The sequence below is a fragment of the Amphiura filiformis genome, chromosome 19, assembly GCF_039555335.1.
Source record: "Amphiura filiformis chromosome 19, Afil_fr2py, whole genome shotgun sequence".
NCBI classification, from domain to species: domain Eukaryota; kingdom Metazoa; phylum Echinodermata; class Ophiuroidea; order Amphilepidida; family Amphiuridae; genus Amphiura; species Amphiura filiformis.
In genome coordinates, this window is record NC_092646.1 from 4,530,678 (window position 1) to 4,548,485 (window position 17,808).

Consider the following 17,808-nt stretch of genomic DNA (forward strand, 5'->3'; position numbering starts at 1 on the left):
ACCAGACCATCACTCTCTTATACTCAACCAGACACTCACTCGCTCTAAAACACCACCAGGCGGGCCCTACTCTCTCTAATACCCCACCATGCCTTCACTCTCTCTTATACCCCATCAGACCATCAATCGCTCTAAAACACCACCAGACTGGACCATACTCTCTCTAATACCCCACCAGACCCTCATTCTCTCTTATACTCCACCAGACACTCACTCGCTCTAAAACACCACCAGGCTGGTCCTACTCTCTCTAATACCCCACCAAGCCTTCACTCTCTCTTATACCCCACTATACACTCACTCTCTCTAAAACACCACCAGCCTGGCCCACACACTCTCTAATACCCCACCAAGCCTTCACTCTCTCTTATACCCCACTATACACTCACTCTCTCTAAAACACCACCAGACTGGTCCACACTCTCTCTAATACCCTACCAAACCTTTACTCTCTCCCAGCAGACCCCCACTCTCTCTTATACTCCACCAGACACTCACTCGCTCTAAAACTCCACCAGGCTGGCCCCATACTCTCTCTAATACCCCACCAAGCCATCACTCTCTCTCTTATACTCCATCAGACCCTCATTCTCTCTGAAACACCACCAGACTGGAGAATACCCCTTTAATCCCAAAACATTTTGTCCCTTTAAGCGGTTAACCTCTTAACCCCATTGTACGTCGTGACGTATATATTTGAAGCCTTCATCATTGCAAATACATGTAGCTACCAAAATTCTACCTATTGCGATACACTGTGTTAACCGGTCGTACCTATTTTGCTTTTTAAAGCATATGAACTTTGACCTCTGGGGTTGTGGCTAGCATAGCATACTTCTAGGGTCATAGGCCATTATTGTACCAAGTATGAACCCTGAGGACGCTATAGTTTTTGAGCTAGAGCTGTTTGAAATTTTACACATATTGCCCCCTGTAGCCCATGACCTTTGACCTTTGGGGTCGGGGTACAATAGGATGTATCTAGGGGTCATGGGCCATCATTGTACCAAGTATGGGCCCCGAGGCTTCTTTGGTTCTTGAGCTAGAGGAGTGCAAAGAAGTGGTCTTAAGAAGGAGGAGGAGAACTAGAAACCACAGTTGTGTTTGACCAAACACGAATATCTATGCCCGTGTTTTCCGCTTTAAATGATATAAGTATCATTATCATAGCACCTAAAATAAAAAAACCCCCAATTGGGCGCCAAATGCAAAAGTTAGTGACCATCATGTGAAAGCCCTTGTTATAAACTGTAATTGATATAAGTATCATCCTCATAGCACCTAAAATAAAAAAGCGCCCAATTGGGCGCCAAATCCAAAAGTTGGTAACCATTATGTTGAAGCCCTTTTTATAAGCTTTAATTGATATAAGTATCATCCTCATAGCACTTAAAATAAAAAAGCACCCAATTGGGCGCCAAATCTATAAAAACTGGTGACCACCCCCTTGGTCACCCCCTTACAAACCGTGACAACCCTTAACCCTCCTAACACCCATTAACCAACCATACGCCATGTCCCACAATGACAACCTTTTGAGGTGGTCCAAGGCACTAATATCAAAAAGCCTACACATTCCCTTTTAAGGGAATTTTGTGATCAATTTCCTTGACGCACGATTCAGGCCCGTTATCATTGCAAATACAGGTAGCTACCAAAATGCTACCTATTGCGATACACTGTGTTAACCGATCGTACCTATTTTGCTTTTTAAAGCATATGAACTTTGACCTCTGGGGTTGCGGCTAGCATAGCATACTTCTAGGGTCATAGGCCATCATTGTACCAAGTATGAACCCTGAGGGCGCTATAGTAGTTGAGCTAGAGCTGTTTGAAATTTTACACATATTGCCCCCTGTAGCCCATGACCTTTGACCTTTGGGGTCGGGGTACCCTAGGATGTATCTAGGGGTCATGGGCCATCATTGTACCAAGTATGGGCCCAGGGGCTACTTTAGTTCCTGAGCTAGAGGGGTGCAAAGGACTGATCTTTGAGAAGAAGGAGAAGGAGAAGGAGAACTAGAAACCACAGTTGTGTTTGACCAAACACGAATATCTATGCCCGTGGCCCACACTCTCTCTAACACCCCACCAGACCATCACTCTCTTATACTCCACCAGACACTCACTCGCTCTAAAACACCACCAGACTGGACCACACTTTCTAATACCCCACCAGACCCTCACTCTCTCTTATACTCCACCAGACACTCACTCGCTCTAAAACACCATCAGGCTGACCCATACTCTCTCTAATGCCCCACCAGACCCCCACTCTCTCTTATACTCCACCAGACACTCACACGATCTAAAACACCACCAGGCTGACCCATACTCTCTCTAATACCCTACCAAGCCTTCACTCTCTCTTATACCTCATCTCTCTAAAACACCACCAGACTGGACCACATTCTCTCTAATACCCCACCAGACCCTCTCTCTTATACGCCACCAGACACTCACTCGCTCTAAAACACCACCAGGCTGACCGAAACTCTCTCTAATACCCCACCAAGCCATCACTCTCTCTTATACTCCACCAGACACTCACTAGCTCTAAAACACCACCACACTGGCATACACTCTTTCTAATACCCCACCAGACCCTCTCTCTCTTATACGCCACCAGACACTCACTCGCTCTAAAACACCACCAGGCTGACCCAAACTCTCTCTAATACCCCACCCAGCCATCACTCTCTTATACTCCACCAGACACTCACTCGCTCTAAAACACCAACAGGCTGACCCATACTCTCTCTAATACACCACCAAGCCTTCACTCTCTCTTATACTCCACCAGACACTCACTCGCTCTAAAACACCAACAGGCTGACCCATACTCTCTCTAATACCCCACCAAGCCTTCACTCTCTTATACTCCACCAGACACTCACTCGCTCTAAAACACCACCAGGCTGACCCCAACTCTCTCTAATACCCCACCCAGCCATCACTCGCTCTTATACTCCACCAGACACTCACTAGCTCTAAAACACCCCCAGATTGCGCACACTCTCTCTAATACCTCACCAGACCCTCACTCTCTCTTATAATCCACCAGACACTCACTCGCTCTAAAACACCACCAGGCTGGCCCAAACTCTCTCTAATACCCCACCAAGCCATCACTCTCTTATACTCCATCAGACCCTCACTCTCTCTGAAACACCACCAGACTGGAGAATACCCCTTTAATCCCAAAACATTGTGTCCCTTTAAGCGGTTAACCTCTTAACCCCATTGTGCGTCTTGGACGTATATTTGAAGCCTTCATCAATGCAAATACAGGTAGCTACCAAAATACCACCTATTGCGATACACTGTGTTAACCGGTCGTACCTATTCTGCTTTTTAAAGCATATGAACTTTGACCTCTGGGGTTGCGGCTAGCATAGCATACTTCTAGGGTCTCACTCTCTCTTATACTCCACCAGACCATCACTCTCTCTAAAACACCACCAGACTGGACCACACTCTCTCTAATACCCCACCAAGCCTTAACTCTCTCTTATACTCAACTGTACATGTACACGCACTCTCGCTAAAACACCACCAGACTGGCCCACACTCTCTCTTATACCCTACCAAGCCTTCACTCTCTCGTATACCCCATTAGACCATCAATCTCTCTAAAACACCACCAGCCTGGACCACACTCTCTGTTTGACCAAACACGAATATCTATGCCCGTGACCCCACCCCTTAACCAAGCACCCCCTTGTCCCATCATGAAAACCTTTTGAAGTGGTCCAAGGAACCAAAATCAAAATGCCTACACATTCCCTTTTAAGGGAATTTTTGTCACGTGATCAGTTTTCTTGACGCACGATTCAGACCGTTATCATTGCAAACACAGGTAGCTAACAAAATACTACCTATTGCGCTACACTGTGTTAATATGTCGTACCAATTTTGCTTTTTAAAGTTTTTAGACTTTGACCTCTGGGGGATGCGGCTAATATAGAATACATCAAGGGCCATGGGTCATCATTGTACCAAATATGAACCCTGAGGGCGATGTAGTTCTTGAGCTACAGCTGTTTGAAATTTTACACATATTGCTCACTGTAGCCCATGACCTTTGACCTCTGGGGTCGATGTTACTGCAGGAAATATCTAAGGGTCATGGGTCATCATTGTACGAAGCATGAACCCTGAGGGCGCTATAGTTTTTGAACTAAAGCGGTTTTAAAAATTTACACATATTGCCCCCTGTAGCCAGTGACCTTTGACCCCTGGGGTCGAGGCTACCATAAGTTACTTCTAGGGATCATGGGCCATCATTATATTAAGTATGAACCCTGAGGGCACTATAGTTCTTGAGCTAGAGCTGTTTGAAATTTTACACATATTGCCCCCTGTAGCCCATGACCTTTGACCTCTGGGGTCGGGGTACCCTAGGATGATGCTAGGGGTCATGGGCCATCACTATACTAAGTTTGGGCCCCGAGGCTACTGTGGTTCTTGAGCTAGAGGGTTGCAAAAAAGTGGTCTTGAGAAGGAGGAGAAGAAGCCGAAGACTAAACACAACAAATACAATATCTATGCCACCGTTCCACGGGCATAGATAACTAGAAACCACAGTTGTGTTTGACCAAACACGAATATCTATGCCCGTGATGACCACACCTAACCCCCTTCCCCTATTCACAAAACGAAAACTTATACCCCTTGGTATAAGCTTTAAATGATATAAGTATCATTATCATAGCACCTAAAATTTAAAAAAACGCCCAATTGGGCGCCAAATGCAAAAGTTAGTGACCATCATGTGAAAGCCCTTGTTATAAACTTTAATTGATATAAGTATCATCCACATAGCACCTAAAATAAAAAAGCGCCCAATTGGGCGCCAAATCCAAAAGTTGGTGACCACCATGTGGAAGCCCTTGTTATAAACTTTAATTGATATAAGTATTATCCTCATAGCACCTTAAATAAAAAAGCGCCCAATTGGGCGCCAAATCCAAAAGTTGGTGACCATTATGTGGAAGCCCTTTTTATAAGATTAAATTGATATAAGTATCATCCTCATAGCACTTAAAATTTTAAAAAGCGCCCAATTGGGCGCCAAATCTACTAAAAAAAACTGGTGACCACCCCCTTACAAACCGTGACAACCCTTAACCCTCCTAACACCCATTAACCAACCACAAAATGCCTACACATTCCCTTTTAAGGGAATTTTTGTCAAGTGATCAATTTCCTTGACGCACGATTCGGGCCGTTATCATTGCAAACACAGGTAGCTAACAAAACGCTACCTATTGCGCTACACTGTGTTAATAGGTTGTACCTAGTTTGCTTTTTAAAGCCTTTGGACTTTGACCTCTGGGGTTGCGGCTACCACAGAATACATCTAGGGTCATGGGCCATCATTGTACCAAGTATGAACCCTGAGGGCGCTGTAGTTCTTAAGCTAGAGCTGTTTGAAATTTTACACATATTGCTCCCTGTAGCCCACGACCTTTGACCTCTGGGGTCGATGTTAATGCAGGAAATATCTAAGGGTCATGGGCTATCATTGTACCAAGCATGAACCCTGAGGGCGCTATAGTTCTTGAGCTAAAGCGGTTTTAAAAATTACACATATTGCCACCTCTAGCATGTGACCTTTGACCTCTGGGGTCGCGGCTACCATAAGTTACTTCTAGGGGTCATGGGCTATCATTATACTAAGTATGAACCCTGAGGGCGCTATAGTTCTTGAGCTAGAGGTGCTTCAATTTTATACATATTGCCCCTGTAGCCCATGACCTTTGACCTCTGGGGTCGATGGTACCTTAGGATGTTTCTAGGGGTCATGGGCCATCATTATAACAAGTATAGACATAGGACAAACGCACGGCGCATGCGCGGCCCGGGATCTTTAAACAAACCGGAAATGTCACTTTTTGATGTAAACAGAGTTCGTACATGGAAACTATATGCTGAAATTTCACCTTTTTACTGTCTATAAATAACGCGATCGGATGAAACTAACTTGACGAATATAATCACTACAGTCATGACTTTTATCAGCATTAATGGTTTGGCTTGGTTTGAAAAAATAATATCGAAAAACATCGTTTTACATTCCGCTTTCATGTCAAAAAAATGAACGTAAATTTCCTCATAATTTTAATGTAAAAATGTTGCCAAAACCATGCTAGTGGCAAGCTGAGTTTTTCATTTTAGGACCTGAAACTAAGAAATAATGTTTGGAGTGGTGTTTTCTTATTAAAATATTCTGAGACGGAGGATTGGTTCACTGAAAGTGAAGTTACAAAGCAAAATACGGCCGGGCATAATTTTCCCAAAACGACCCGTATTTGCTCAGTGCACAGTAGGTAAGCTTAAGTTAAACGTCTCACAAATTCAAAATGTATCTATTTAAAAATGTAGTAGCTTGTAGAGACGCTTCAAATTTTACAAGGACCCTGTTTACTCATAGATTTTTTTTTATTTACATGACTTTGTATCTTGCAAAATGTGAATAAATTCAGTGCATTTTACATTTTTCTCCATTCAATAGGTTTGAGTCAAAAGTTTGCCTATTTGAGTCTGGGCAGTCGGACATTGTCATTGGAGATATTGTAGGCCTATTTTATACGGGTCTGTACAATAATTATGAGCCCTTGGATTGGAAGGGTAAAATTAGGGGAAAATATTTTTGGCAAGCCTCCATTTCAATAAGTTTGAATGCCAAGTCATTGCATCTTTGAGCCTGCGGGTCTGTACAATATAAATTACGAGCCCTCAGGAGGGTAAAATTGGAGGGTGGGGAGATTTTTGGCAAGCCGAGAAGGGCATAAGCAATTTTTTCTCCATTTTCAATAAGTTTAAATGTCAAGTTTGCATCTTTGAGTCCTTGGAGATGTTGTAGGCCTATGGTGTATTATAGGAGCTATGTAGGCCTACAATAATTATGAGCCCTCGGGAGGGTAAAATTGGGGGATAAGATTTTAGCAAGCTGAGAAGGGCACAAGCAATTTTGGCAGGACGAGAGGGGTTGGGGGAGGGAAGCAATTTGTGGCACATATTTACTGGCACCTTTTGGAAAACACTTGCAGAAATATTAAATATGCAAATTTCCTGCTCGCTACACTCCCATCATATTCTAGCACATTTAGGGGGCTATCATTTTCTTCGGAAGGGGTCCCAATTTTTTTTTTTAAAGTCGGCGTTAATAAAATTACAACCACCTGTATTTCGGGAACAAACATTTTATGACCCCCACACCACCAATACACCTATCCCCTAAACAGGCTAAAATTGTATTGAAATCAGTCTTTTTGAATAAAATAAACACACTATTTGTGGTCATCTTGTGACTCCCTACATTTTGGTCATCAAAAATTGTATGGGAATATGATAGCCTGTTAAAGTTTGCAAATTGGGCAGTGCAAATGGGGGGGGGGGGGCTGCAAAGATTTTATTTTGGCAGGCCAAGATTGGGGAAAGCAATGTTTGTTGGCAGGCTAAAAGGGGGGAGCAATTAAAAAATTACCCCCATACTTTATTGCACAGCCCCTTACACACAATTTTACAATTCCACTGATTCAATAAGGTACATGATTCAAGACAACAAGAGAAGCACAAAGCCTATCCCACAATTCACAAAGTTAAAGTCACATGCATTGCCATATGACAAGATAAACAAAGTGGCAGGATGATCCTCCATGCACTGCTTGGGAGAAAAAACCCATGGATGCACCACAGCAATTTATAGGCCTAATGCTGGTTTTGTACCATGCTGCTGAGCGGCGTGGCGCACACATAATGTAAGACAAACGGACACAATCAAGGCTTGTCATTGGTTGATATGTCTTGCCGCTGCAGCAAGCGGCATGACGTATGAACCATTGACAAGCCTTGATTGAAAGTCTGACAGGGGCATTACACTACCAGTGCTGTAGAGCTTGAGCCATGGACTTGGACTTGAAACTGGAAAAGTAGTGTTGCCAAAACTTTTCAGCGTTAAGGGGTGGCATATTGGCTCGCCAGGCAGCGGGGTCAGTCCATGTCAAGGAGTCTCAAGTAGCCTTTTTTTTAAGCTTCCAAAAAAACCATCCAAGTGCTGTCGTAGACTATACAGTTCTCTAGCTTTCTGCTCAAAATTTACTCCGCAATATAACAGGCACTACATATTATTGTTATCCTGCACTACAATTGGTTTGATAGCTTTAATATGACATGATGAACTGAACAAGGGTCATGTGCTATTCACAGGGTCACAAGTCACACAATGAAACAAAGTTGCATTCAACATGGTACCTGCATGAGGATTATATTGATCTTAAAACCAAGTAATCATATGGGCTATTCCAGTTGAATTTCATATACCAGTACCCCCTGTGGAAGACGTGACCTTAATCTTCCACACAGGGAGTGTGAATTTCAAAAGGGGAACCCTAAATGGGTGACTACATTTGAAATCTACAATCCCTTTGTGGGAGCTTATAAGGTCATGTCTTCCATGTGTACCATATAGATTTGGTAATCCCAATGCAGTTTTGTTTGTCAGTTTTGAACACTAACTTTGTCCCACCCCTCAACATGGACTTGCCTCCTCCCCCCAAAAAAAAATACCAACCTCATCACCTGTAGGTTGGTGTATATTGGCCTGTAATAATTTTCACTACACTTGCCCAAGGTCCTGCCATGTTTCCAACACTCTTCAATATGCCCGGCCCCTGTCAGCAGTAAAGATACAGTGGCAACTCGTTAACACGAACCCTCTTAACATGAAGTTCCTGATAACACTTGTGTTTATAAATATACATTCCCAAGCATACATTTCACATGTTATTAGAACTGGATAACACGAACTCCTGATAACAAGAAGTAAAATTTGAATTCCGCACAACTTTGTGTTACGGTATTGAGTTTCCACTGTAGCATTAAGGGAAGGGGTATGAGCGTTTGGACAGTATTTATTTTGGGACATTAGAGCACATCAGACATATCGAATTGCATTCTGAATACGAAGAATGTCATTCTGATATCAAATAATTTTGATTTTTTGAAATTCGTAATTTAATACACATTTTATGGCAAATCATTAAAAATTGATATTTTTGATATTTAACAGTACTTGAAGTAAACTTTATAAATCTGATGATTTACACTTAAAGTGTATGTAGGTGGATGAAAACCGACGATCAATTGAAAATTTTGATCTTGCGTATTGAAGATATGGATTTTTTTTCTAACCAAAACACCTAAAAAAATTAGGTCTTTTGGGAAAAAAAAAAATCCATATCTTCAATATGAAAGGTCAAAATTTTCAATTGACCGTCGGCTTTTCCTCCCTACATACACTTTAAGAATATATCATTAGATTTATATAATTTACCGAGGACTGTTATATATCAAAAATTTGAAAAATATCAAATTTTTATAATTTGTCATAAAATTTGTATTATATTGTGATTTTCAAAAATGAAAATTATTTGATATCAGAAAGACATGCTTCAGTATTCAGAATGCAATCGATAGGTCTGAGGTGCTTTCATATGTCCCACAAAAAATACTGTTGAAACGCAATAAACGCTCATTTTAGATCCCTTAATTGGTAGTCCTTAATATGCCCCCTGCCATCAGCAGCCAATCACAGGCGTGCATGGCTACAATATCGCAGCCCAATGCTATAAAGTTGAACAAAATCCAACTCCATCGCGGACGGAAATTTCCACCGCGCGATGAGAATTTTTACCGCCAAGCTTGTAAAACCCTGGCTCAGATTTCAGTGTTTATAGCATCGCAGTGAAAGGAAAATACATTTTCAAAATTTCCCCCTGTCCCATCAATACATTAAAAAAACTTTTTAACTTTTGTACTTTACTTGCACATTATAGGCACCAAAAATATTTTGCGCAAAAGCTATGTGCTATGCTCCTTTTTTTCCCCATTGTTTTCTAGAAAAACAAGCTGAGCTAAGTACTACTGGGTGTGTTTTATGGGTGCGTGTATATGTATTACTTTTTTTTTAAAGGGCCTGTACAAAAGGCACAGCATATAGTGCTACAGGTACATTTACCTCACTGTAGGGCTATGTGCTAAAATGGCTTTCACATACTTGTGTGTGTGAGTTTGAGATACAAATGTTGGGGGAGGGACATATATAGATAAACATATTATGTTACACACACAATTTAAAAAGGTGAACATTAAAACATATTATAAGAGTGCCTGGGGCACAGACCACGCCCAATTAAATTGAGGGGCAAATTGTCTGCAAGCCAATATGCTAATTCCAAGTTGGATCAGTGAAGGTTGGAGTACTACTGAGTTGGTTTAAAATTTTACATTTTATCCCTACGGGGTTAGCTTGATGCAACTGAAGATTTAAATCATTTTCATGATTTAAAATCAAATGATTTTTTAAGTCACTGATTTAATCAATTTCAGTTCATTTTTACCATTTTTGATCAAAAGTTAATTTCTTCCTTAAATTGACTGTTTTACTATATATATTACTAATGCTTCTCACTTTTTGATTACAATTAAATTACCAGTGCCTCTATCATGTCATTTTATCTATTGCTAAAAATTCATCTTCAAGGTGGAGAATTCAACAGGTTTTTTTTTCTGGAAATTTTTCCATGATTTTAAATTTTTTTGAAATTTTCTACCTGTAAAAAAAACTACCGCAAAAAGTGGTAGGCCCCCTAATTTTTGTAATTTTTGGTTTTTACTGGGGGGAAAGAGTACTGACTGGGTGATTTTGCCTAAATGTCAAGTTGCTGTTCAAATTGAAAAATTTAAGGGTCTTTGGATGACAGATCAAATGGAAAAATAGGGGGTCTTTGGGTGACAGGGCATGTGTTCGAAAACAAATATGGGGTCTTTGGGTGACAGCGACGCTGAAAAAGGGGGTCTTAATAGCCCTACATACACATCACCTCCAAAGTTGGTGTGCCTCCCCTTCCCCGGGGCTCAGGGCCGGAGTTACCTTTTTGGGCCCCTCACCGTGAGGAAGGCATGTGCCAGGGATTGAGGTTTAAGGTACGCCAGTGTGATCACACATCTTAATTCACCTGCCCGAGTGCGATTTATCAAATTTCTTACAGACTACAGAGAGCAATTTAACAGCACACCCAATAGCCAAGCTGACAAGCCCATCTTAACATTTCTAGAAGTGTGATTTGTAGCACGCCAAGCCTGTATAAATTTTCAAAACTCATTGCAACCCCTGATGATGTGCACTCAAGTGGTCAAGTTTTGGTTTCCATAAGATTGAGTGGACAGAGTGGCGTCGGAAAGATTTTCAGGAGCAGACTTTTGCCCCCCCATGTGCCAAAAACCTGCCCCCCCTTGTGTCGTGCAAAAAAAATCTTTGCCCCCCCCCTTACACATGCAAGATTTTGGGGAACCTTAAATTGTCTTTATAGTACGAGCGCAGTGAGCTGGAAATTTTGCATATTTGAATGTGTTCCTAATCCTAACCTTTAACCTTTTCCTACACTTTTTAGGGTGTAAGCCAAAAATCGCTTGACCCCCCCCATTTCGACCTGCCAAAAAATGCTTGCCCACCTATTGGCCTGCCAAAAAATCTCCCCTATAATTCACCACCCCTGGGGTACAGTGCAATTTGGATCTGGCCCAATATTAACTGAATCCTGCTCTGGATAGAGCTGCTGTACCAAAATACTGAACAGGTTTAAAATAGCATTATTATAAGGACCGTTCACAAACACTTGTTAGGGGGGACCTGATGCAAAATGGGGGCCCTTAAAAGTTTTGACCCTCCTAAGGGGGGCGGCCCTGATTTGGTAAAACGATCTAACTTGAAATTTGGACATTTTGAGATAAATCCATATCATGGGTGCGCTCGTTCCATTGGTGACATCCTAAAATCACCACCATGCCACCAAATAATGAGATTTTTATATTTTCATAAGACATTAGATCTGTTTAATAATTTATTTTATTCCAAAAGAAAAATGTCAAGTGTTCAAACTTTAAAGCTCTTTTTCTCGAAACAGCAATTTTAATTTCAAGTTAGATAATTTTACCAAATCAGGGCCGAGGGGCCTGAAAAATTGACCACAAATGTTCCTGAGAAAATTGTGTTTAAATGCCTTTCTATGGGGTTGACCCATAATTTTCATGTCAAAAAAAAAGGGGGGCTGAAATTTTGAGATCCGAAGGGGGGCAAAAAATTTTGTGATGAAATGTTTTTTGCATCAGGCCCCCTGAACAAGTGTTTGTGAACGGTCCCATACAGTTTAAGCTTACCTGTACAATTGAAGGCAAATCATTGCACTGTTCGCAGGTCTTGCCCGCCATATTTTGCTTTGTAACTTCGCTTTCAGTGAACCAATCCTCCGTCTCAAAAGTTTTTAATAAGAAAACATCCCTCCAAACATTATTTCTAAGTTTCAGGTCTTAAAATGAAAAACTCAGCTTGCCATTGGCATGGTTTTGGTAACATTTTTATACTAAAATTACGAGAAAATTTACGTTCATTTTTTTGACATGAAGGCGGAATGTAAAACGATGTTTTTCGATATTATTTTTTCAAATCAAGCCAAACCATTAATGATGATAAAAGTCATGACTGTAATGATTATATTCGTCAAGTTAGTTTCATCCGATCGCGTTATTTATAGACAGTAAAAAGGTGAAATTTCAGCATATAGTTTCCATGTACGAACTCTGTTTACATCAAAAAGTGACATTTCCGGTTTGTTTAAAGATCCCGGGCCGCGCATGCGCCGTGCGTTTGTCCTATGTCTATAACAAGTATGGGCCCCGAGGCTACTTTAGTTCTTGAGCTAGAGGAGTGCAAAGGACTGGTCTTGAGAAGGAGGAGAAGGAGAACTAGAAACCACAGTTGTGTTTGACCAAACACGAATATCTATGCCCGTGTTTTCCAGGCTAGCAAACCTTAACGCACCATGACATCCAAAAGCCTTCCGTAGTACTCCTTTACTACCTAAACATGCCCTGAGACCCATATATGTCCTTTCGTAAATATACCCACATTTTCCCATCATTTCATCGGTTGTAATTCAAGGAATTTAAGAAAAGGGATTAATTGTAGGGCCTATTGGATCACTTTCTCACGCCAAGGTAGTATAATCTGAAAAATTAGTAAAATCTCAACCCACCGTCATGAATAATTTGTTGTTCCTACACCCCCCCCCCCCCCCCCCTTTTCACATTCTCCAGCGCCGTGGCTCAAATAATAATGGGTCAAAATGAACATTGGAGTCGGCAAATGCCGCTACGCCTCTGTCTCATGCCAAGCAATTCCAAAAAGTTGACAGCCCTGGCCCACACTCTCTTTAATACCCTACCAAGCCTTCACTCTCTTTTATACCATCATGAGTCTCCTTAACTCACAGTACTACCACTCAACTGTAACGCAACTTAACATCCCTATACCACCATGACAATGTTTAACGCACCAGAACTTCCAACCTACCCTGGTAGCCAGGATTTCATTTGACATTGAATGAAGAAACTAAAGTCATAAACAAAAGTGCAGTTTTTTAAACACATCTATAAATTCATGATAACTCCACAGACATCAAATTTCAGGAAAACATTTATTAAAACTTATGTATAAGATTGATGATTTGCAATCTTGAATACAAATTTTATTTTTATTTATTCTGGGTGAATCAATGTGAAATGGTGTTCGTCCATGGTGGCCAGTCTAGACTGTAAAGACAGCCAGGCATTACCTTGATCAGAACAGCCTGCCAGGTCTTTGTCATCCACTGAATCTGCCCTGAATTCAAATACAGTAATGGAGATAGTGGATAATTTTGTATCTGTTAATATTTACTTCCCTGGAATTGAAACAAACTGTAACCTTTGGGCATCAGTATTGGACAGGAGATTAGATAATGCACCACTGCATGATACTTTAACATGTGGTGATTGATTCTCCTTCATAACATCCTTTAAAAAAACACAAAACAAAAGAGTTCTTATTTGCTTCTATGCTTCTATGAAGCAAAGAAAATATAAAACAATATTTCCTAAATGTTCATTCCAAATATATGTAACAGTAATTCTGATATCATAAATAATTTAGGATATAACTTGACTGTTTTTACAGGGATGATTTGACTCTACGCCAACATTAAAATGAAGATGAACGCTTCAAAAAGTCAGTTATCAATATATCAGTCTTAATTAATGCAATGAAGTCAAATTGTATGTTGTTACAGGTGTCCTCAGCTGTAATTTGTAGACTAGCTAAATATGTGCTTCCATTGGAAATACATGCAAATTCTGCCTGTTTGGTGGAACTTGGTTAGGTTCAAAGTCTCTGAGAGTGGAATGAGGTCTCTCTTGCAATGTTGCCTGTGGCAAAAAAAGAAATTTAGTCTTGTTTTAGTGAAATATGCAATATACTGTACAAGTGGTCATTTTTGGCGAGGGTTTTAATTTTGCTGATTTCATGAATCGAGTTGCATCCTTGTGACGTAATAATAATAATGTATTACAATTGTAGGGCAAAACTAGGTAATCGTGAAAATTACAACTGCTAACATATCTCACTCCAAATTCAACACTACACAGAAAATGCCACTTAAGGCACTTATACAGTAATGGCTACAGATGCAGTCAGAGATAAGGGATTGTTCAATATATACACCAGAGGGGAGAGTGGGAGTTTTCAGGGGGAAACATTATTTTTTGAGGGAAAACAATTACAGGGAATATCCACTCTAAAAAATTGCACTCCCCTGGTAAATATTCAACAGTCCCTAAAAGGATAAATATAGTAATGTGGAGCAATTTGGATTTATTTGTTTGACTATTTCAATTATTTTCAACTAACAAATAGAGCAGTTTGTAAACACAAGTAATCACCTGGGGAGTTACCTGACCTCAGATGACCTTGATGTACATGGACAGAGACATAAATTATTTATACACAGACAGAAGGAATGATTGTAACCCCCTTATGGCTAAGGGGTTGTGCAATAATTTTTGGGATCCCAATTTAGAAACCTGAAATGGTCTATACACTTGTTGCGAGTGCATCGAGCAGGAAAATTTGCATATTTAAGCGTTTCTGTACTGTTTTCCTAAGCCTATTTAGAGCGTTTTATTAAAAGGCGCCCCATGAATGTGTGCCAAAATTGCTTGCCCCCCCTCTCGCCTTGCCAAAATTGCTTGCCCCCCCCCTTTCGGCTCGGCAAAATTCCTTACAACCCCCCCAATTTTACCCTCCCCAGGGCTCATAATTATTGCACAGCCCATAAAGCAAAGTTAGGTGGATTAAAAAAGATGGAAACTATATTATGTACTTACGTTGTGAAAAGGAAACTGGTTGAAAAGGTTCAGTAATGAAGTTGGTACTCCACAGTTGAATTTGAAGCAGCACTTTAGACTTGCATGTAGTGCAACAGATATATTTGGTTTTGGTCAGTATATGATTTGTAGAGATGTAGTTGATATCACTGGTTGCAGATGTTAGGTTGGCATGAAGTTGCACTTGTTCATGTAGTCCACCTGAAATGCTGTATACTGACATTGATGACTGCGGGATTTGTGAATTCATACAGTTCATCATTCTGACAACAGGTGTGACATTTCAAGTGCTTGCATTTTGCACCATATTAGTTGATATTGAACAAATAGGTTTGATATTCTGTTCATATTCTCCATATAGACCTTCCGTCTGTTCACATTCTGTACAGAAATAAAAATTGAATATGTAAAAAAAGTTAGCATATGTCTTATATCAAAATACACTATAGGCAATTTCTGTATTGAAATAAGCTTTATATTCTGTTTGCTTGGTACTAAGCTGTAGAGAAATGTTGTAATTGGCTTTGATGAGACACCATCTCCTTCATAGCTTCCCTCTCATGGAAATGTATTTAAATTCAAAAGAACGACAGGAGGAGACCATAGCTTCATGTATAGAGGGAGTGATGCAAATTTTGGAAACTCGTTTAACTGTGTCACTATACATAGAGCATTAGAAATGGCAGGTGTATGCCTAGTGCTCTATCGCAACAACCTATAAAATGCAAAAGCTGATATAACCTCCCCAGTCCTATTACATAGCAGGGATACACTATTACATTATTGCAATCCCGAGATTGCAATATTCCTTTTATGGCTAAAGTCAGGGGGGATAAAAATTAACAATGAAAAGCAGATACTCACCTTCCCCCAAGAATGTGTTTACTAAGTGTGTAATTCAGTGATATTCCACTAAACATGTTTAATTCCGCCAAATAGCATTAAGGTAACAAACTGTAAAATGGGCTTGATATTAAAATTTTGCTGAAGAAACTGTGATTGCTATTTTGATAACAATATTCATGAAGGTATAAACATATTTCTTGTACTAAGCTTTAAATTCTCATCATCTTTGGAACTGTGATATCTTTAACCAGGGGCGGCGCCAGGGTATTTTGATAGGGGGGGCAAAACAATTGTGTAAATTTTTGATGCGGCGGGCTGTCGCGCCGTCGGGCTTTTGCGCGACGCAGGGGGTGTCTGAGGGGATGTGCCCCCCTCCAAATTTGGAAAATTTTAAAATGAAAGCACAAATGAAGCCATTTGATGCACAATTTTCACCCTTTTATGGTTATTTATTTATTTTCCAACCGCATATTTTTATGGATTTCATTCACGGGCCTGACTTTCAGCCCGATGGTTTTAGGCATGGACCTACTCAATCCAGCACCTTTTGGCTACAAAAGAAGTTCATGGTACAAATATGCACGAAGTGAAATATAGTGGAAATGTTAAATAAAGTCGCGCGAAGCGCAAAAAATGGCACTTTTTAGGCAAAAATGTCCAAATATGAGGTTACTTTTCAGAATCCCACATACAGGCGTCAACATTGGGGAATGATTGTATGAACCATCTTCCCAACATCATCTTCCCTATCAAAATATTGGGGATTTATACCCCCATCCCGGTCGGATCTATGCCTCTGGTCGCAAGCGTGGTGTATGTTAAGTCAATTGCATTGTATATGATATGCGGTTTTTGTGTTATGTACGTCATCCACCAGTGGAGCTCCTTACATACATGGGGTTTTTTTTTATATGAATGGGCGGGAGGAGGGGTGTCTTGAGGTTGGAAATATTTCAAACTGAAAGCCGTAATCAGGAGCATAGGCGGGAGGTAGTCGGCCCCTATGATTACTCAAAGCCGAAAAGGTCCACTTTGCGAGCGTAGCGAGCGAAAAATTTTTTTAATGCTTTTTCAGTCAGAAAAGGACCAAATTTGCCCATTCAGCGAGTGTAGCGAAAGCTTAAAACATTAGGTTCTTTATGCTTTCTTGGTCAAAATTTTAGGAGAGGACCAAAACAGATCCACTTTTTCACCCTGGCCTGCCGTAATGAAGCCAATTGTTTATTTATATATTTCTGCACTATTTCGTTCTAGTATAGGTTTTGGATATACAATGTGATGAAACCCCGTAAAAGTTGTGTGATATCGGACTGAAAGTAAACTTATTTATAATGATTAATTGCTGCATGACACAGACTTGCATGTGTTGCAGCGCCAGGAAAGTGACGCAGCCAGAATTTTTCCAAAGTCTCTTAAATGTAAGAGAGTGAAAACCTCACTCCCCAAAGAGTGATTCACTTATAAAACCACTCAAAAATGAGTGAAATGTGTTTTTAAACTTTAAAACCACTCAAAAGAGTGAAAACCACTCTTAAAAGAGTGAATTTCAACTCGTTCAAGGAGTTAAATGAAGGACAACACGTTTTAGAGTTGTCCTTCATTTAACTCCTTGAAAGAGTTAAAATTCACTCTTAAAGAGTGGTTTCATTCTTTTTGAGTGGTTTTATGTTAAAAACACATTTCACTCCTTTTGAGTGG

General features: G+C 40.4%; 1 protein-coding gene and 1 long non-coding RNA gene across 3 annotated transcripts in view; both read right to left on the bottom strand.

The window, feature by feature from the left end:
• The window catches only part of LOC140140849 (uncharacterized), a 350,554-nt gene that overhangs the window by 157,007 nt on the left and 175,739 nt on the right, over positions 1 to 17,808 (bottom strand). The gene's annotated exons all lie outside the window — the stretch shown is intronic.
• LOC140140257 (uncharacterized) overlaps positions 15,481 to 17,808 on the bottom strand; it is a 28,753-nt gene continuing 26,425 nt past the window's right edge. For both annotated transcript variants that reach the window (XM_072162045.1, XM_072162046.1), the window contains exon 5: positions 15,481 to 15,645. The gene's annotated coding sequence lies outside the window, so the exon portion shown is untranslated. The remainder of the gene's footprint in view (positions 15,646 to 17,808) is intronic.